The sequence below is a fragment of the Orbicella faveolata genome, unplaced genomic scaffold, assembly GCF_042242905.1.
Source record: "Orbicella faveolata isolate gen_17 unplaced genomic scaffold, um_ofav_v1 contig_46, whole genome shotgun sequence".
Lineage (NCBI taxonomy): Eukaryota > Metazoa > Cnidaria > Anthozoa > Scleractinia > Merulinidae > Orbicella > Orbicella faveolata.
The window spans coordinates 30,208,997-30,231,479 of NW_028301576.1; the positions used below are offsets into that span (position 1 = coordinate 30,208,997).

The 22,483-nt window shown below is 39.7% G+C and overlaps 1 long non-coding RNA gene and 1 pseudogene across 1 annotated transcript in view; both read right to left on the minus strand.

Moving 5' to 3' along the window:
* Positions 1-1,372: 1,372 nt before the first annotated feature.
* LOC149099632 (uncharacterized) lies at positions 1,373-5,297 on the minus strand (annotated as a pseudogene).
* A 1,021-nt stretch (positions 5,298-6,318) lies between these two features.
* Positions 6,319-22,483, minus strand: part of LOC149099633 (uncharacterized) — a 62,372-nt gene continuing 46,207 nt past the window's right edge. The window contains exons 2-3 of the long non-coding RNA XR_016203838.1: positions 15,248-15,349; positions 6,319-8,730 (exon numbers count right to left, since the gene is read on the minus strand). This is a non-coding gene — a long non-coding RNA (uncharacterized LOC149099633). The remainder of the gene's footprint in view (positions 8,731-15,247; positions 15,350-22,483) is intronic.

Here is a 22,483-nt window from a genome sequence, read left to right on the forward strand (position 1 = left end):
CGCTCTTGCATGTTTTTGTCCGTTTTATTCATAGCTATTGTGATCTCACAAGCATTTAGAGAGGCAATATCCACTGCTAAGCTATATTTTAGACCTTACTAAACCAGTTTAAAATCACCCTCCTGGAGTAAAGCTGGTTGTACCACGATTCTGTAATATTGAATCCCAGTTCCTATCAACAACACAATATACTCCATTTATTGTAGAACCGTAACAAGATTATGAAACATAATTTTTAAGCTAACCTACTTTTTTTAGAAAAGGAACGATTGCCATCGTTACCTCTGAAATGAAACAAATAACTTTTAATTTAGTTATTAGTAACCTGTATGTTTGGTTTGTTCTAGTGCTGACAAACTGAGCGGTGTTTGAGCTTCCAAGTGGTTCTGGTTCTTGTTTAGAAATCAGAGAAAAACGCATGTAAGGCTGTTTTCTATCACAATCAGAACGCAAAAATGTTATATCAGATTAGATTCTGCTATTCTTCTTCAAAAGGATAGGTTTGCAGCCCCCTTTTAATTTACAAAGAAAATATTACTGACAGAATCTGTTGCATACCTATAACTAGGCCAGATTCTCAGACATTAAATGATAAAGAACCTTCTTAGTTATCCCGAAAAGTTTGGTTATGTTTTTAGTGTGCAATAAATCCGAGTCAAACAAAGCTTCTTTACTTTAAGTGTACATGTGGAAATTGCCAAATACTGAACAGAAATGAGGAATGTACGTGCTGTTTAGAGTTTCCTCAAATGTGCGACAAAAACAGTCACGCAGTAGAGATGGGGGAGGTTGCTGAAACCCCAGTTTGTATAACTCAGCATCCAGGTTTCCAAGCTGTTTTCCAAGCTGTTTGTCTCAACAGATGGGTGCTGCAGACAGCCTGGTACCAATATAAGCAGCAATATTCTCAGTCCTATGGAGGTCCCCAACATAAACTTAACAGGCACATAGCCTATCGTCAACTTGTCAGATGCTGCTGGGGTATTCTTGGCAAAGAAATGAGTCCCTTTGCCATCATGTGCAGTGTGTTGCATTAGAGCACACTTTCCTCCACCAGAATTTGAAGATGACTTCCAGTTCGAGGGTTTTCATTTTCCAGATAAATAAGAAAAAGCAGGTTCATATGGTGACAAAAAAATTATGCACCCTTTGTGCTTTGACTCTATGTTTTAAATTTGATTTTTTTTGGTAAAAACCAATAATATTAACCATTAGGACATCTACAGTCATCCAAAGTCATTGTTGTTTTGTAAACAAATTATATAATTTCTTAGGGAAAGTCCCACAAAGAAACAAAGATTAAAATACATGTTCTACTGTTTGTAAAAACAGGAAATGATTTTCTGTCTTTTACCTCATACACAAATGCTAATTGTTTTTTTGACTTTGCGGGGGGATTGGTTTTATTTTACAAATAAAGAAGGCTAAGCCATGTATTACACTGTGATAAAAGATGACAGGCATTTTAGAACACAAGGGAAATGTAGAGAATATGAGCCATAGGTGAATAGTGTTTTCTACATTTCTCGAGTGTTCAAATGTCCGGAGTATTTTATCACAGTGTAACACATGGCTTAGCCTTCTTTATTTGCCTTATGATATTGAGGTGATGGGGCGAAAAACAATAAAGCACACTTTTTCTATGTTACTCAGATAAAACTGGGTTTTTGACCAATCAGAGCGTGCCCAGGGTCATATCTATATTATGATGGATGATAAAATGTCATGTCAAAACAATCCAAATCCCTTCAGTGCAGAGATCACTGATTCCCCTGGGAAACAATAGCTGTAATTAACGACTCTCATTCATTTGAGTTGTACTTGATCACAGTTGCATGCAAATTAGTCCACATTCGTGCAGCCAAATTGTAGGGTTTTTATCGGTTAAACCTGGTCCGGTGTTTATGGAAAAGTTCTTGTTTTCTTGGAGGTGCACTCCCTGAGATGTTTTTGGGGAGATGGTGTGCTTCAGGTTCAATTTCAACTTCACCGGTTTCACAGGCATTGGTAACAGTGTCCATCAAAACCATAACATGTGCATAGGACTTTTTTTTTTCTTCTATTGGCTTAGCCACCCACTGTGCCTTTGGGAAGCTAACCTTGCACCTGGCTTCACCAGCACGTGGCCCAGATTGGATGACTGCCTGCTTTCTTCCACAGTTTGCATTGTGATCGAGTGCTGTGAGTTGTGCGTGTGCCACCATGCCTTTGTGTGAAAAATGCTCACGCTTTGGACAGTACTTCAAATATTCAGAGTGATACACCTCAAGCTCTCCAGTGTGGCAAAATTCAGTCAGCTTCTCAATGTCCTTGAACACCCCCTCCTCAAGGGCAACATAGGCAGGGGTATCAGGCTTCAGCTACTTCCTTTTCCTGATCTGAGCACTGGTCAGTCTTGGATGGCAACACTCATGAAAGTGGGTGTAGCCATTCCACTTGTGTTTGTTTGTCACATGAAACAGGACTGCCACTTTTCTTTCAGCACTTCAGCATTGCCATCACATGTTGCAGAACACCACCACATGTGGTTCGACACTGAACGGATCCATGGAAGGAGATCTTCACATCCTTTCACTTTAGCCTTCTTGGAAAGTTTTTTATCACCCACTTTGACAAATGCCAAGCATCATGCTGGTGGTCAATTTCACCATGGTCCTTTTTAATGGAACTTGAGATGAAAGTATGGTGGTCGGTGGCACTTCTCTTTATGGTGACTTCTTCTCTGGCAAGGTCGTGAATGCACCTCTTGAACCCTTCCTTTTTCATCACATTAGATGAAGTTACCTCTGTTATCTGTACAACATTGAATGCTGCCACCTTTCCTTCATCTGTCATCATAGTGTATGTGCAATATTTGGCATTGTGACCTGGACTGTCACACCTTCCATCCCCAATCAAATTGACTGGCCCTTTCCTGTTAACTTCATCTAATACTGAACTCCTTTCCTGTTTCCAGGCTTTGTGTACCACAGGAAAAATACTTGTTTTGTATATTGTAATATGTGGTATGGCTGAAGAACTTAAAATTTAGGAAGAATGAAAACTGGACAATATGAGAAAATGTATTGCCACTAAACAGAATGGCAGCTGAGGAGAGTAAATTACCTGCTGCAATACTTTTTATCAGTGGCTGTGAATTCCAGCAAGTCAGATGGTTATTGACACACAGCATTTTCACTGAAAACATACTGCCACTAGTTGTTTCAGTGGATTCAAAAATGGTTCCACCACATTTTGAACAGAATTTTAGAAGTAACTTTAGGCATGTCTCAAAAACCAGGAATTTTTGCTCAGGGTGTCCTTCTGAATCTAACTCATAATCTGTGTCATCTGAAGATGAACCTACATTATCAGTCATTTCACACTTGTATTCCTCATCATCATCATCATCATCATTCACAACCAAGGGAGACAGTGGTGGATCAATTGGGGACTCCTCACCTGATGGATAGAATTGTTCAAACAGGGTACGTTTCTTTGGTTTACTGTCAGTGTTTATATTTTCTTCAGATTCCTGTTTCTTTTTGTCAAATTTATAACAATCAACAGGTCGAAAGCCAGGGTAAATTCCCCCACAATTTTTTTCCTTTTCATCTTTTACATGGCTACTGTGACCAGAAGGGCAAGGGTTCGCACCATCAGGAGATTCCCTGATTATCTCAACCTGTGTCCCAGTATCAGTGAAAGTCTTGACTGGCTGTGGCACTGGTGTTGAAACTACTGGATTGGTTTGTGTGTACTCAGAACGAGTGATCACAAACCTTGCTCCCACACAACACTGAGTACTCACATCTTGCAAAGAAACACTTAAATTCCCTGGGCTGGTTGCCATTGAACTGGCTGACTCAGCTGGTTCTTCGATAATGATGCAAGCTCCTTCTGGTTGAGTGCTTTGTGGCACAGCTTGAAAAGTCTTAAGAACAAGAATTTGACGTTTTAAAATGCATACCGAGGTACTCACTGACTGAGAATTTATTTAGTCAGAGCCACCAAATCAATACAACCAGTGCTTTGCAGCACAGCTCAAAATATCGTAAGAACAAGAAAATGCCACCTAGCAATCAAATTAATACAACTAGTGTAAATACACTACGTAACACTTCACCATTAATCGATCGACTGATGAGGATAGTACCATTTGAAGAAATAAAGGAGACAAGACTACTAGACAAGAATTTTAGTTCAGGAAATTTTATTACATTTGAGAAAAATACAAGTCTGAGTTCAATATTCGACACTCACCTTTTGTCGTAACTCTTCTGCTCGCTGCTGGCTCTCATGATTCTCACTACTTATTCTAGGTTTCTTCGGTTCAGGCCCAAAAGAACACACCAAGGGTATTGCATCACGTTTAAGACGTCTTTTGACCTTTAGCTCGGGCATTAACTGTGCTTTCAAGTCCGTTTCAAAGCAATCATCAGTGAAATGTTCACTGCACACATAACAGTTTTGTAATGGAAGATTATCCCTTCTGATCCTTGCTAACCAGGCTTTTTGTAATCCTTTATCATTGGGAATGCGATGGTAACTAATGTTAGAAGTCTTAGACGAATGGTTAATACAACCAGGCACACAGCAGTGGACCATTATCACTATTCCACAGCGAGATTATATGGAAACAAAACTACATAAATATTTCATGAGCTGAGCTACTAAAGTTTTGCGACTGAAAAGCACGTGAACTTCGGGCAATCGTGTTTCACGATATGACGTCAGTCGACATTCCACTGACCATTTCAGCTCCCGCATTCCAAAATCAAGATGGCGGGTCATTCACGAAACTTTGGATCGATTTTTTAATAAAAATATTTCACGTGGGTAAGATTTATGCCAACCAAAATACTCCAGGTAATATTATTGATATAAAATTCTCTTAAAATAGGCCTAAGTTCCCCTTTAATCGAGCGTGCAAAAATGATGCAAGTAACCCTAAGAAAAAATGAAAACCACTTCAGCACTTCAAAGGCGTTGAATCACTTTGGTATACCTAGCAATACTTCCAAAATCCGTTCAAACACGTGTTTAAGCCTAGGGCCAAAAAAAATACGAAAAAAAAGAACCAAATTCAGGATTTACTGATGCCTCGTAACAATTCTCCTCCTAACTCCCCGTAGAACAAAATCTTGCCAAAATACATTAATGTAATTTATGAATTTTGTTTGGCATGACAGAAGCACAACATTTGAATCACTGCCGTGCCAGAGTTGTGTAGCACAGCAGAGCTTGTCGCAATTAATTGCTTGCCATACTTAATTCAAAAGATTGATTCAGATGCCGTGCTTCTGCTGTGCTTTTGTCTAACTTAATTCCTAAATTTAGTTCAGCACAACAGAAGCATGATGTCTGAAATGGGCCTAATTTACTCTGGCTTTCTTGCAGGTGATACATGGCGTCACATGTGCGCATGCTTAAATAAAGGGCATGTGCAATTCAACTCTCATCCAAGGTTGTAAAAGCCAGTCTGATCAAGGATCGCTTGAAAACCCACTGTACAACCCACAATGAAATTTTTACAGTTGATTCATAGGGGTGAATCACGTTTTGAGCCAAAATTTTAAAAAAATCTGTAAGACTGATTTTCAGCTATTTTTAATTTCACATATTCTTAGTTTGCAAAGAATCTGTCTTACAGATTTTTATTTCACTTTGCATGAATATTAAACCAGAGCCAATTACTAATTCCTGAAATTTTGAGGTGGGGTCATAGGGTAAATTTTGAGAAAAACCTGATTTAAGGTACCTGCTCAGGCTAATTTTGGTCATTTTAAATGCAAAATGCAGTTCACAGTATGTCCCAAAACACTTTAAAGGCTTCAAAATAATATTCACAAACTTGTATGGTACACAAAACATAACCTGTTTTTTATGTGTCAGAGACCTCCTGGTGGGGTACTTAATGGTTCAAGAAAAGTCCAAAAGCAAAAATGTAAATGCATAAATATAAATAGAAGTAAGTTTTCTGTGGTTGTGGAAGACCTTTATTGAAAAATCCTTGAAGTTATTGCAGCAGGACTAAAAATTACCGTATTTACCCGTGTATTAGTCGATCTCGTGTATAAGTCGACCCCCAATTTTTGAGGCCAAAAACTAGATTTTCTTAATTTCCAGGTAAGAATTTCTTGGAAAACTTATCTTGTATTTCTTAAAATTATCTTTCAGCTACCACAGATATGTAAACAAATCCCAGCATGTTTCAATGCGTAGTTTTAAAGCTTATTATGGCACGTATACGAGCGTTTTACCCAGTTTAGCAACACATGTGCATGCAGACTTTTCGATGATAATTTTTGTAAAATGCTCACAAAAATCAAACGAAAGGATTTCAAACAAGCCTTTTTAAGTGCAAAGAGATTAAAAGTGGCTTTATAAGACAGGCAAAACACCAAAGAAGCTCACGACTTTCAGAACAACACCATAAACAAAGTGCAAAGCGTGTGTTGGGAACTTGGTAGTCAAGCCTTGAAATCGGTCAAGTACTGGTACAGAAGTCCTCGCACTCGTATCATGCCAGGTTACCAAGCAGAGAAGTTCCAAGCGCGAAAGATATTTTCTCCGAGCGGCTTTACTACAGCTTTATTTAAAGGAAAAATATTGGTTCTTTATGACAAAATTGAGCCAGTGAGTGTCTACAAGATCCAGGTTAAAATTTAACGAGTAAATGTTGATGCATTTTAACTTGAAGCTCTGATATGGAGAGACAGATCGCTAAGCGAACGTACGTTGTAAACTGTGCTGCCGCTTATCACATGTTTGTTAACATTGAAAGACAATTATTATGCTAATTATTTGACTGGCGCTTGGATCTCAAGTTTTGACCCATGTATAAGTCGAGGGCGAATTTTTGGACTGATTTTTAGGTCTTGAAAGGTCGACTTATACACGGGAAAATACGGTAACTTCCAGGGACTCACACATTTTATCACTTGCATTAGTCTCTTCCCCCAACCACACATTTCTTTGTTATTACCCTACGAAAGTGCCTGCCAAGTTTTGGGGAAAACAGGCCTTTTGTTGTTTCATAAAACAGAAATTTGCCTGTGAATGCCACTCCATTCATGATATTTTTTGCATAAAATGTGTCTGGAAAGGAAAACTTCAAGCAAATATCAATAAAACAGTCGATAAAATCCTTCGTGCCGGTTTTTCCACCATATTGAATTTATTTCTGCTGATCAATAGGCCTGAAGACTTAGTTTAGCCTCCTGAGGTTGTTTTGTTGATCGGTTGCTAAGGAACATCATGCTGGGACCAATACTAGCATGCATCACATCCCGTAATGCGAGAGTAAACAATTGACCTATTCATGCAATGTGGCGCGCAATAAGCTATCTAAACACGACAGAACCAAATTACTAAAAGAAATAGCTGAAAAAGCAGCAAAAACAAGGAGTCAGAGTAGGATGTAAAACAAAAGTTTGCTTTGGCAGCTAACTGGAGGGAAGAGCCATACCAGAGCAGTGATCATGAAAAAGGTGTTTGCAAAAGAGAGCTATGTCAGTCCTGGGAAAACAAAGTACTGGTCACAAAAGAGTGGTCCCACACAGGTTGTACCTTACTTTTACTTTTAATTAAGTTCAACCACCAGCCTGTCTGTTTATGTTCCAATCTTCTTGGAACAATTTTAGAAATAGCACATACACATCATCGCTTCTGCATGCATTGCATGCCGTTTATTTATAACTGCTCATGGCTATGCCAAATTTTCCAGAACATTAAAGCAGTGTCTTGGTATTAGCTGCATATCTAAGAACCTCTATTATGAAACCATCAAGCTGGTTTTTTTTAATACTAGTGTGTGAATCACATAAATTGCAGGGGTATGTTGTGCTGACAATAGTCTATACAGAAACAGTACATATAAGTTAAGCCCTTTATTACGAGCTCTGTATGCGTATTTCTGACGAAACCAAACTTTAAGTTGTGACTGTGATTACTATTGATAAAACACAATCTTTGAAATTAAAGTGATGACGAACAAAGGTATATCAGACATGCTCACTTCTGTATACGACATAAAAGATTTGAATGAGACAGTACAAGTTACACATGTGGATGGATCGAGTGGTTCCAGGTTCGAGCTCATGCTTGATAAAACCGCAAACCAATGGAACAATGGGACCTCCTAGTGTCTATGACAATAGCTCAAGATTTCCCGGGAAAAGCATTGCATTGCAACATTTTTTTTTTATCTCACTCAGTGGAGTTCAATTCAGGATGGCAACATAATGTGGGCAAAGATGCCAAAGGCAAAGCAAAGGCAAAACCCGCACCAAAAAGGTTAAAGGCAGAAAATGTACCGCTGAAAAACAAGACATTAAGGAATCGACAGACAGTTTAAGAAATACTCTTACTGCTGAAATGAGTTCCCTTGGGTAGGTTTCATTTCCGTCACATGCCAAAGAATCTTGTTCGCAGCCTGCACTGACGTTGACTTTGATTTTTAAGCTACTTGATCCAAGGATATTCGAACGCTCCAGATCTTCAGCAGATGCCGAGATTGTTGAAGGTGTTTGGCCAAACCAAGAGCCTTTGTCGCTTTCGGCAAGGTTTTTTTTCCTTCCTTGACAATATGGAGCTTTTTCTTTCTTTCTTCTTTATGCCGGTTTTTTCGTTTTCTTTACCCAAGGACTTCTTTCTGCTTTTGATTTTTCCATAGGAGTTAGCGTAAAGAGCTTCCACGGGGGAAATAATACAGTCAGATCAAATAAATATCAATTTCCACTGGCTGATCTATGGGAAAAAATGAGCATATTATGTATCAAACTGTGTATTGGATAGATTGATCAATATTTTGAAGAAGCATGTGGGATCAAGTCACCATTTTTGCCAGACACAGTAGAAGTGTGGTTGGATGTTTTTTAGTGCTTTTTAAGTTATTATCTATTACCATGATTGTTTACCAAAATTACAGAAAATTACAGAAAATTACAGAAAATTTGTCCAAGAATTTGGTAGAAAATTTGTCCAATCATACGTGTAGTTGTAAATAATTGGTTGGGCATGTGACAGTGTAAGTCAGGCATGGTTTGACGATGGACAGCTTTTTTGAGCTATTGTTTGTTTTGTGGAAAGTTTGTTCTGTTGTTTGTAAGCAATAACAATGGTGTGTCTGGGATTTTCTCTTCCATGGCCATACTTTTCTACTTCACTATTGACTAGGTACTAAAATTTTTAAGCAATGCATTCAGAGGCATTGAATTAACCACATGTACATTGTTGTGTTTTTTTTCCTGTAATGTCAGTGACTGAGAAGATGGCCTTAAGCTACTCAATGAGGACCTGACTTTCATAGACAATGAGCGTGAGAGTGATGATAGTGAATTCCAACCACTTAGTAGAAATCTGCAATCTGAGGTTTTGAATTATGATGAAGAAATACCTACATGAATAACACTCTTCCTGCAGGATTATTTATAAAAATCAGTAATATTAATTTTAGTCAACAATATTCTGCAAAACCAAGCAGAAATGCTTGTTACTTGACACATTAATAGTACGAGAATTCATTTGGTAACTAAAACATTATTTCTTATGCAAAGTTGTTACCAAATTTGCTTCGAGCTACACAATGCAGGATATATGTTTGTGCAGTTAACAGATGCAGGGGCTGTCATGACAATATTTGAGTAGTGAATTGATCTGTTGAATGAGGACAATTTATTGTTGATAGCTTGTCCTGTTTTAAAAGCTGTAGACACCACAAACTTTTTGTATTTTGTTTGTTATTCAAATGCACAAATTGCACTTATAGGTCGAAGGGTCAGTAATAGAAGAATGTAGAATGTTTGACTGTGAGAAATCTTTGTTCCTAACACTCTGTTTTTCACATTTCTAGTGAAGGGAACTATGTTTGTGCGAGTGAAGTTGATGAATTGGACGAGACATCTATAATGGAGTTTACTGAAGTCGTAGCCGTGCCTGTCGAGAATGGAAGCTTAGCAGTACTACAGACACCAACTTCTAGTAATACGGAGCCAGATAAACCAAGTTCAGGTTCAGAATTAGTGTGGACCCAGACAGGTAATGAGTACATGAGCCAGTCATCAATACCAAAGCATCAGCATGAGTATGGCCCTTGCAAACGCTTTTCAAAAAAAGAAGAAATTCTGCATACAGAAGAACTTGGTCATATTAAGGGAATAAAAGTAATCTACTCATTGGATTTATTACTGCCGCAGTTTGCAGGCCCATGCAAGTATTCAGGGTGCATTCACCAGACTACACTAGAATACTCACTGTTGGGTACTTGTGCAATAATATGATGGAAATGTCCAGCAGGGCACAAAGGAAGGTTTTGTACATCAGGGGATGTGAATGGCATCATGTCAAATAATCTCTAACCTGTAGCCACAATTCTTATATAAGGAAACATTTTTCTAAAAAATTGAAAATTTTGCAAAGCACCTAGGACTTGAATTCATTTCAGCCTCAACTTTTCAAAGAGTTCAGAAACTGTACTATGCCCCTGTAATTGATGAGTGGTGGCAAAACATGAGAGAAGAATTGTGGGCACAATTTGCCAGTGAGCAGCTTTCTGATGTGGTGATGGCCAGTGTGACTCCCCTGGCTTTTCAGCCAAAAACCTTTGCTACTATGTAATGGAGGTGACAATTGGGTGTGTTATTGAAATAGAAGTTCTTGTCAAAACACATGTCGGCTTAAAATCAAGTAACATGGAAAAGAAGGCCTTGAACAACTGTCTTCAAAGACTCCACACAGTCCTGAATCTCCTTGAAGTTTGCACAGATGCATCATCTATTAATAAACTTATAGTTCATATAATGTAATAGTGTGGGTCACGGTAGCTCTGAAAAGAACTGTTGTTGGTGACTAATGTTTCGACAACCTGAGTGGAAGTCATCTTCAGAGTCAAGTGAATGTTTGTCAGTTGATGATGTCATAAGTCTGGTCCGTTGAACATGATTGGTTAGTTTAGCCATGATGGTATTGGCTGACTTGTGTTAAGTTTGTCATCAGTCATTGGTCAGTTTTGATCCGTCTATTGTTAGTCAAATTCGTCGGTTTTTGGTCCATCCATTCTTACTCAAATTAGGTCTGTCTGTTAGAAGTCCGTTTGTCGGTTTCGTTTCCATCATGGATAAGTCGTTTGTAGTTGTTGACCTCTGTTAAGAGGCGTTTGTTCTAGGTTAGTGTACTAGCTTTCCACAGTCAGTCACTGAAAATATTTTGTACTGTAGTTTAAGCACTGAGCAGAGTCCCAGTCAATGTTGTGGTTTGTCAGTTGATGATGTACAGCAATGTGATTGTTGGCATCACCATTTCTCATGGCTCGTTTGTGTTCAGTCAGTCTTGTGTTACATCAGCGTGCGGAGGTGGGTAATATAATAGCTGTCTAGCTAGCTAGCCTGGGGGCTTAAGGTTTCTGCAAATAGATTTGGCGCCAGAAATGACCTATAAAACTAGACACATGCAAACTAGAAATGTGATTCTTTGCACGCAATGAGTCAAATCAAAGACATTTCTGATGGAGTTAGTGAAGGAATTGGAGCTACCAACAAACTTCTCACAGGAATTAGATGCTGTGTATGTGCTTGTTCAGGGGCAACAATACAAATTCAATGTGGCCAAACAGATGCACCAAAAGACCTAAAAAACACTCCGAAAAGCAAGCAAGAAGGAACACGAGCCACCGGAGGAACTACAACGTACGTTTGAATGAAATTTAATGGAAAATGTGCTGAAATGGAACAAGAGGGAAGTAGCAAACAACAGGTTCTGGAGTATAAACCTGCTCAAAACTACAGTATTACAGAAATGGTTGAATTGTCAGGAGTCCCCCCCACTACAATCCTGAACCAGAATTGGCACAGCTCTGTATTGCTGTAGGAGACAGTACGCACAAAGAAAAAGTAGAGAAGCAAATAACAGAGCATCTAGACATCAAAACATTCCTGTGGTACAAGCACTTCAGAGATGTGAAATCGTATGGCCTACAGGCAGAAGATGGATGCAAGGGAGACCACTACCACATATTAATCAAACGACCGTTCCGTACAAAGAATGGACGAGAATACCGTGCATCGCAGTCATATTTCAATCAGCAACTCCAGACCTTGTGCCAGACGTACCAATTGCCACCACACAGCTTGAAGCAGGTAGGAAATATCAAGAGCTACTTAAAGTACCGCAGCCAAAAACCAAGGCAACTCATGAGATGGTCCATGGATTTCGACTCACAGATGCACAGACGAGGGGCTTAGTGAACAACAAGTTCTTCAGGAGACAAAACTTCGACCAACAATTGATGAAGTGCTTCAAACTGAACAGCTTTTGGAAGAGGACCTTCGCACGGGGAGAGCACTTGAAGCAATTCTCACAGAAGAAGGGCTACATGACGATAGACGAGAGTACAAGTTTGCTGGTAAGGTGGATGGCTTGGAATGGATTCCAGACCCGAACGAAATTCTGGAAGAAATCTTTGATATAAGAAGTATCAGAAGTTGTGGATCAGAAGACTAACAAGATTAACTGCATAATTTTCACGGGAGAATCAAATGCCGGAAAAAGCATGGTGTGAGAAGCATAATTAAAGCATTCAACCAAGACGAAGTAGAAGAAATCTACCAAGGAAACAACAACTTCATGTTCCAAGACTGCATTTGAAGAAAGAGTTATCATGGCAGAAGAAACGAAATTCGCAAGTCTACAAGCGGAAAGTTGGAAACTACTGCTAGAAGGAACCAGAAGAATAATGGTAGTGGTGAAAAACGGCCCCAATCAACCTCTTGACCCAACACCCATACTGATGACAAACAACGGCCTCCCATGGGATACATGCACGCAAATAGATGACAAGAAAGCATTCCAAAAACAGATGCAAGATATTCTACTGCAAAAAAGCACCATGGTTAGTGAAATATGCACGCAAAGGAAAAGTTGACCCGAGAGCATGGTTAAACTTCGACAAGTAATGGTGGAAAAAACAACAGGAAGAAATCGACACCGGTGAAATAATACACGACTTCGAAGATGAGGATCAAAACAACGCCTGTCTGGGTAAGTGGCACAAAACTTTGTTTCGCACTTTATGCTAATTTATGACGCTAAAATAATCTCGCTTTATTTTTAGAAGCAGTGAACACCATTGATAAATACTTGGAGCCTTCGCAAGTTTGGACAGAAGCAGATAAGCGGACAGAGGAGAAGGACAAGGTGGAGAGCATTCAAACAGAAGAACAACCAAACCTACAACAGCAGTTTGCAGCACAATTCATCCCAGTCTCAGAATGGCACAGAGAGGGTTTTAGACAGGATCCAGCTTCTCAGCCTTATCGAGCTGGGACATTGCATAACAATCAATGGGAATCAATCCTTGAACACCAGTTTGCAACATTTGGAACAACTTCAGAAGATCCAAATCCAGCAACTGGTGCATTTTCAAAACAAAGAAAGCACAAGCAGTACAGAAGAATCCTTGACAACAGTGATTCAGATAGTTGAAACAGAGGTAGAAACTTACTTTTACAGAAAAAGCAATGTCTAAAAACGACACAGATGCACTGCCTGACGTGACTGACAAACAGGGAGCGGGAACTTATAGACCCCCAGAACTTAATTTAGATTTGAGTGATGTTCCATCATGGGATGGGAGAATTATTTTAAAAAATTCAAAAGCAAATTCTGGATGCGCTTTGAAAACACAAAGCCCAGGGTAGTAGAGGAAAATGATTACTGGAAGACAAACTGGTATCGTATTCTGTACGATGACATGAGATTTAGCTTAAGGCCCCGGGATGTAGGGTTAATAAAAACTTTTGACAAAATGAGATTAACACAAGTGGGATTTAAGCGTGAACAATTCCAATTCCTATATGACAAAGAGCATGTGACTTCAGCGGGAGTTCAGCTCGATGCAATAACAGGATCCCCTCCCACATTATGGCAATACATTGACAGTAACTTAAACTTGCCATACCATGACAGTATAAAATCAGACAAAGGAAACACATTGACCTATGACATGGTTGGGAAAACTTGGAGTGATCATATCATGTTGAGAACAGTGAAATTTCCAAAAATACATGGAACAGACAGGGAAGAAATGTACAAACTAAGGCCCCGTCCACACATATCCGAATGTTTTCGAAAACAGGACTTTTTTCTCCGTTTTAGCCTTCCGTCCACACGTATACAGCGTTTCCGATCACTGAAAATGGAGGTTTTCGAAAACGCTCTCCAGAGTGGAGATTTTTGAAAACGCAGATTTATCGTATTCATGTGGACAGACGAAACGGAAGTTTTTGAATACGGTGACCTCATACTTAAGATCCAGTTTTTCCCGCGCAAAGTTTGCATCTTTAAAACCAATATGGGGTCCACTAAAGCTTTCCTCGTTTCATTGTTGCTTGGGCTTGTTTGAAGCCTAATAGCATACTTACAATTACAGGTCGCCTATATAGATCTGCAAGCTGACTACACAAGGAGGCGACTCAGTATAATCAGGCTACTTTCGCTGTCTGTGTTGAAAACAGCAGCTGTTAAACGCCTCAGAGGAGGGCCAGCTAGACCACAAAGGTTCTGGATCAGACCCGGGCAAACAAGCGCGTGGTGGGACAACTTTGTTAACAAAGGTGTTGTACCAGAAGAGTGGAGGGAGAACTTTAGAATGAGCAGAGACTCTCTGTACTCATTGGCAGAAAAGCTGAGACCACATATCGAAGGAAAAGACAGTTATGAGAACGACAGTCGATGTCGTGAAACAAGTGGCAATCACCCTTTATTACTTGAGTGACGAAGGTCAAATACACAAGACAGCTAATGCTTTCGGGAATTCCCGTCAAGTTGTATCCAAAATTGTCCGAAAAGTGTGCAAAGCGATTACCGTTCATCTCGGAAGAAAGTATATCAAGCTACCATTCACTGAAGAGGAGGTTCGTGATTTGGTTCAAAACTTTCACAAGACTTATGGCTTCCCTCAATGTCTGGGTGCCATAGACGGAACACATATCGAAATAAAGAAGCCCTCTGCAAACTACACTGACTACATAAATCGCAAGAGTCGCTTCAGCCTTAATATACAAGCAGCATGTGACTATAAATATCGTTTTCTGGATGTTGTGGTAAAGTGGCCTGGCAGTGTCCATAATGCTAGAGTGTTTTCAAATTCTAGCTTAAATAAATCCGTTAAAAATGGGAAAATACCTCCATGCAAATGCAAGTTACTGCCTGATGAGGATCCTGTTTCTGTTTTTCTGTTAGGGGTTCTGCATACCCCCTCATGCCTTACCTTATGAAAGAGTACTCAAATGGTGGATCCACTGTGCAGGAACAATACTTTGGAATGACCCTCTGCCAATCACAGATGGTAATTGAGTGCTCCTTTGGCCACCTGAAAGTTAGATTTGGAGCTTTAAAAAGAGCTATGGATATAAATTTGGATGAGCTGTCTTACATCATTTATGCCTGCTTTGTGTTACACAATTTCTGTGAGCTAAAGAATGAGAGAATTGGGGAAGAAAAGGTTACAGCCGCCATAGATTACGACAAACACTTTCAACCAGCCGTGGCCCCAAATAACTTCTCAACAGACTGTAATGAGAAAGAAGGAAAGAAAATAAGGAGGATACTCACTAAATATCTTGATCCCTAAAGGTTGCTCCTTGGGAAAAGGTGCACCTAGAAAAATGGGACTTGTCTGAAATTATACTGTAGCAGGGGTAGAAAATTTGGGAGGGTCAAACCTTCTTTACATTTTTGAGGGGGGGTCATGAAAAAGTAGAAGGCAAAAAAGGGAAGGTCACACAAATTTGGTCTTCATAACAAGCATCATATTTAATAGTGTTATAGACCAAGCCCATTGGGAAGGTCAGGAAGTTTAATTTCTAATGCTAGGGAGGATCACAATTTTCAATTGTCAGTTGAAACTCTCAACCCCCTTCCCACTTAATTTCTGACAAGTCCCTAAACTTAGCATTTTTGTAAAAATTCACACAGTTTTTGTTTGGGAAACATTTGAACCCATGCTGGCATTTCTGTTTCTGCTTCGATTACATAATTTGATCAGCTCTATTACCATGGACCCTCTGATTTTAATCAAGCTTGTCAACAACCATTGTGGATTGAAAATATAGAATAATATTAACCTATCAAAGGACTGAAAGTTAGTATTATTCTCAAAAGATTATGAAAAGTAGAATAATGCTATATAATAATGCTAGAATAATGCTAGAATAATGCTATGGAAGGTGATATAACTCTGGCTAAGGAGCATTTATAATCTATCTAGAAGGGGGACAAAGAGTTTTTTTTTCTTCCCTTGCATTTTTTGAAAGCCCCCTTCCCCTGATGTTATAAGTTAATATGCTCAAGTCCGACTTAAAAAGTTAATATATTTTGGTGTTCAAAGCAACTATTTGCCAAAGAAATATTTGTTTCATGACTTCGGAGAATGCAGTGTGGGTAGCCAACAAGATACTGTAAGCTTTCTTCCTTTTTCCTGTAGGAGTGGGGGTATGCTAACCCACACAATTTTAATCTCACACGATGACTAGAAATTAAATTCTTAAAAATTAAAACAATTCCAATTCCAAAAACCAATTGATCCTCAATCCCCTGCATTTTAGTTGCAAATTCAGGCTAAAATGTAGAACACAGAAGAAAACACAGTTCATGGTATTCCTATTAGTTTGAGTTGAGTTTAAAATTATTAAAGTATACTATTATTGAATCTTACTATCATTATAATCACCTAACATATGCCTAACATTATAAAATAAAATTTGTTTACCATTATGACCACAGAAACTTTTTTATCTCCCTCACCCTGTTTACTTGTTCTGTGTGTGAGGACATTTTACATAGTCCCAAAATACCTGCAACTGATATATCATTATCATCCCCAAAAATCACTATAGTACCCTCTAGATAAATTGTAAATGTTTCCTGTTTATATATTTGTTATCTAAACTATAACTTCTGAATCTTAGAAGTTTTTGAAATACTATTTTGATGTATTTTTTATTTGATTAAAATTACCTCAGCAACCATAATAATACTAATGAAAAATCATAATAAATTATTCATTTTATCTAGGTTCCTTGCTATGCAAGCAAGCTTCCTGTGGGACCGTTACTTCACTCAAAATCTCTTGAAATAATCTAAAAATTGTAGAATATGTGAAGTAAATAAAGACTGATTGAATGAGAACTTCAGTTCAAAATAATTTATTTGCATTTAGAATTCTAAACTTGAATCATTTATATTATATTCTTTATGTAATCATAATTTTGTAATTTTGATTATAAAATAATTAATTGCATTAATAGCAAACAGTAACAATGTATTATTTTCAAAGACTGACTTTCTGTGTCCCAACCATATTACTGGTTCCATATTGTAAAGTAACATTCAAACAATAAACCTACTGTATCTACAAATCCAGTTGGGGTGGTGTTGTAGTGGATTACATGTGATTAACCTGAATCTCTTTTGGATTTATTGTAAATTAAAAGTTGTAATCATCATTAGAAAACAGTGATTGTGTGTATGAGAATTGCTCAGTGCTCATGCTGGGTCCTGAGTTTCTGGGATGTGTTGGTATATTGTTATGGTACCCCATGTTCTGATAACTGGCCTGTGGTGTTGGAAAATGTGGAGGGGCATGCAGAGGCATAGTACTTGACTGAAGCATCATTTGCCTGAGCATTGTAACGCCCTCTGCAATGGAGCCAGTTAGCCTTTCCATGCTTGTGGTTAGCCTACCCATGTGATCTGAATACTCTTTATCCATGCTGTTCATTTATCCCAGTAACTGTTTTTTATTTCAATTTCTTCCTTATTTCAATTTCCTCCGTGACGAGAAACAAACTAAGATGGTGCCAAGAAATGAATTTTGTGGGCTCGAGTCTCTTCCATAGCGCATGCTCTATTGGTTACAGCGCATGCTCTATAGAGAGAGCTAGCGTATTCACCTGGCTTTAGTGTATTCGTGTGCACGGGCGAATACGATTTGAAAACGCTACGTGTGGACGCGTATTTTTTTTGAAAACAGAGAAAAAATCTCCGTTTTCAAAAATATCCGGATACGTGTGGACAGGGCCTAACAGACTTCGACTTCCACGACAGAGACAGTAAAACAATCAACGTTAGGCCAAGAATGGTTCTACAGCAAAGACATACAAATGCCATGGGTACAACTACACCAAAACTTGGTACAAACACAACTAAAGGATGATTTAAGAGGGGTATGGGCATTACTTGCAAAGATCCCACAGTGGGCAGAGCTGCTGAAGATGAAAGGGAGTGCAGGTGCCTAGTTAACCCTTTAAGCCCCGATAGTGCCATATGGCACTCTTGCGTGACTGCATCTTATTCCCGAGAGTGCCATTTGGCACTCTGAGACCTGCCTTCATTCTGACCAATCAAAAGACCTGTTATATTGTTGCTAGGCTGCTCCATTGTTTTTCAACCAATAGAAAAGAGTTTTAGCTTTCATTTGACGTGTCAAACGTGACAAGCTTTCACTGAGCATCACGATGAAAATCGCAACTGAAGTTTGATGGCGGCCGCTAGCGAAAGCGAAGTTGAAGAGGACGTGTTCTTGGGATTTGACGAAGAAGAAAGAGAAACTGTTGCTGCTTGGAGACAAGAAAGATTTGAAGCTAGAAATCAGAGTGACTCGGAGTCAGATATTTCAGTCTCTTCTGTTTCTACCGAAGACCTTTCAGACTTTGAAGAGGAAGAAGCCGAAGAAGAAACGTGGAACGAAAACTCAAACCCTGTTGAGGTCTCCCCATTCACTGAGGCTACTGGCCCAACTTCTGGAGTTGCAGAAGATGGAACTGCAATCGATTTCTTCTATTTGATGTTTCCAGAAGAACTTATAGAGCAAATCGTCGCTGAAACGAACCGCCATGCACGGGAATGTATCGCTACGAAGCCCGACCGTGAATGGTATGAGACAACGCTTGATGAAATGAAAGCCTTTATCGGTCTTCACGTGCTGTTTGGCATCAAAAGGTTGCCTGCAACTCGCCTTTACTGGAGTGAGGATCCACTCATTGGCGTCCCTTTCGTTAAAAAAGTGATGTCGAGAAATCGCTTTGACAAATTGTCCAAGTATTTTCATTTAAATAATAATGCAAATCAAGCTCCTCGTGAAGATCCTGGACATGACAAATTGTTCAAAGTTCGCCCTGTTCTTGATCGCGTCGTTCAATGTTGTAAAATGGAACTGAGACCGCAAAAAGATTTATCCGTCGACGAAGCGATGGTAAAGTTTAAGGGACGGCTTGGAATGAGACAATATATGCCGATGAAGCCTGTTAAGCGTGGAATTAAAGTGTGGGTTTGCGCCGAAGCGTCTAGTGGCTTTGTCTGCGACTTCCAAGTTTACACGGGAAAAAGACAAGATGGCGCCGCCGAACAAAACTTGGGTTATCGTGTTGTTCACGATTTAACTCGGAGCTTTACTGGGAAAAATCATCATGTCTTCTATGACAATTTTTTCTCAACTGTTAAGCTTGCCGAAGATCTGTTGGAGGATCAAATTTATTCATGTGCAACGGCAAGAGCGAACAGGAAAGACTTTCCTAAGGATCTCGCGGCAAACAATCCTCGCATCAAGCGATTGAAGCAAGGAGAGGCGCTGTTTAGGCGAAAGAACAATGTCGTTGCAACAACCTGGAAGGACAAAAAGGTTGTTCACTTTATCAGTACTGAAAGTAATCCAGTAGGAAACGAGACTGTAAACCGTAAGCAGCGCGATGGAACTGTTATTCAAGTGCCGACTGTTCCCGTTGTGAAGAGTTACAACAAGAGCATGGGAGGCGTAGACCTTCACGATCAGTTGCGTGGGTATTACGCTATCGGAACTAAATCAAGGAAATGGTGGCGCTATCTTTTTTGGTTTTGCGTCGATCTAAGTATTGTCAATGCATTTATCTTGGAGAAAAAGGCCGTAAATCATCGTTCAAGAACACAACTAACATTTAGAGTCGAACTTGCGAAGGACCTTATCGGGGATTTCACGAGCCGTGGAAGAACAGCAAGTTCTGGGCAGACGGAGGCTGGACATTGGCCGATTGCTTTTGATAAAGGACAATGCAAACGATGCCTCAAACGAAAGAGGACAACGTTTTGCAGAATGGGTTGCCAGCACTGCAACAAGCGGATTTGCTTGGAATGCTTCCCGAATCACATCGGTGACCTAAGCTAAGCGCCACAAGCGCGCGAAATTCAAATTTCACCTATTGAACATTTGCTTCGTTTACTTCGCAATAACCAGAACTTGCGGCATTACTTGAAATCTATTTTATTGTACATAGACATATTTATTGATGCTTTCGCATTTAGTAGGATTTAGCTAGTATTTGAGCGTTTTTTTTGCCATTTTTTTGCAAGGTAACATTGTATTTCAGTGTAAACAATGACATTTTTCAGACTTGTGCAATGTTTCTCTTGCTTCAGTTCACTTCATGATTAACCGTTTGCTGTAGGTTAAGTCTAGAATTAAAGATAAATTGTTGCTGAACATTTTTTGTCTTAAGTGTTTTGTCTTTTGCCTTGTAGTTTTTAAGATATAAGACAAAATTCTAAGCATGGTAAAAATCAGTCATTTAAGTCCTGCAATGCCGGTTGGGTTCCGGGAATAGGGGCTTGTGTTTCATCAGTTTCCTGTGGGGCTTAAAGGGTTAAGCACAGGACCAGAGACCACGCAAGCAGGGGCCGGTAAGGGTTGCTGAAACCCTTGCTGTTTGGATGTCACTGGCTCAGTATGTGGCGCAAATGCTGTGGTAGAACCCCTCAGTACCCTCCTTAAAGGAAGTACAAGCCACGACTACACTGGCAGATGCATCCAAGTCATGTTTCACTGTCCAGCTGATCAATCCCACTAGTCAAGGGATCAGCCTGACACCTAGAATGTGCCTTGGTATGGTCTAACCAGCAGAGGTGATTACAAGGGAGCAGTTGGCATTTTCCATGGAAAGCAACGAGGTGGTGTGTCCTTTGGACTTGATGTAGACTGCCAGGAGGCATCCTCAAAGACCCCTTGCAGAGCTGCACAGCAACAGAAAACCAACACTCTACCCAAGGGAGTGCTGCTGGATGATTTCCCTGGTACTGCCATAGTAAAGAGAGAGGTGGAGAGAATCTTCTGAGAGTTTGCTAATGTATTTACCAGAGAGGGAGGAAGTTGGCTGTACGTCCACCATGCATCACAGAATCCACACAGAGGATGACCTTCCAGTCAATCATCGCCACAGGCAGATCCCACCCAACCAGTTCAAAGAGGTGAAGGAGCATCTGCAGGATCTGCTGGAGAATGGGGGTCACCTGGTCCAGCCAGAGGGACCATGTGTCATCGATCGTACTTGTCTGTTGTACTTGTCGTACTAATCCCACCTTGAGCAGGATTAGATGGGACACGTCTCGCGAGCGAAGCACGGAGGGAAAGGAGGATGCTGGGATGGACACTGCAGAGAACACCACCCTGACTGCTGAGATGCTAGCCAACATCGCTGAACTACCAGAGTTCCGGAGGACATGCAGCTGGGATTGTTGGAAGATGCTATATGTGTAGAAGAGTTGGGAGTAATGAAGCAAGCCAACATGTGTGCTGAGCAGGCAACCTCTCTTCCATCCATCTTGAGGGACCAGATTGCTGCAATGCTACAGAAGGATCCAGCGATAGCGAGACTGAGACATTACCTGGAATTAAGGAGGAGGCCTAGTCGAGAAGAAAGAAAACAAGAGACGGGAGAAGCCTTACAACTGGTGAGCTACCTGGATGACATTACAGAGGAGGACGGTGTGCTGTACAGGACGGTGTGCAACAGTGATGGCTAGCCAAAACAGCTTCTGGTAGTACCAAGTGCCATGCAGAGTGAAGTCCTGAAGGCAGCCCAAGTATGTTTCTTTAGTTGTGCTATAACCACAGTTACTAAAATGCATTAGTGGAACCAGGGTTTTGCGGTTGCCTTTCATCAAGTTATTTTTAACACTAAAATTTAGCTTATCACCTTAGGATAATTAAATTATGCAAAGGAAATCCTTTCCTGCATGTTTCACTACAGAAGAAGTGGTTAAGTTGCCTGTATTTCAGTTTAGTTTTGCGAACTGAAAAGATTACAAGAAGAGGATAAAGGTTGAACTTGCTTCTAGCAAGGTAAGATCAATTAGTTTGTTTACTACTGGTTAGCTTTTTTGACCTTGTTAATCACTGGACTATTGTAGTCTCTCTAGCCCATCATTTATGTATTATTTTGCTCACACTTCAAGCAGATTTAGTTTGTTTCGCTATAATTTCACTATTTTGTTTGCTGTTAGAATTAGGTGAATTCTCTCCATTATTTTAATTTTACGAGATTTCTTATTTGTTTTTAATGGTAACATTCTTTCTTCACCTATGCTGTAAGTTGATGATTGCAGACTATGCTGTACATCACTGGAAGTTCTTCCTCTAGTCCTTTGAGTTCGCTTCTGTTTCTCCCAGTTAAAATTGTGTTGCTGTTTGTCAAGGGCA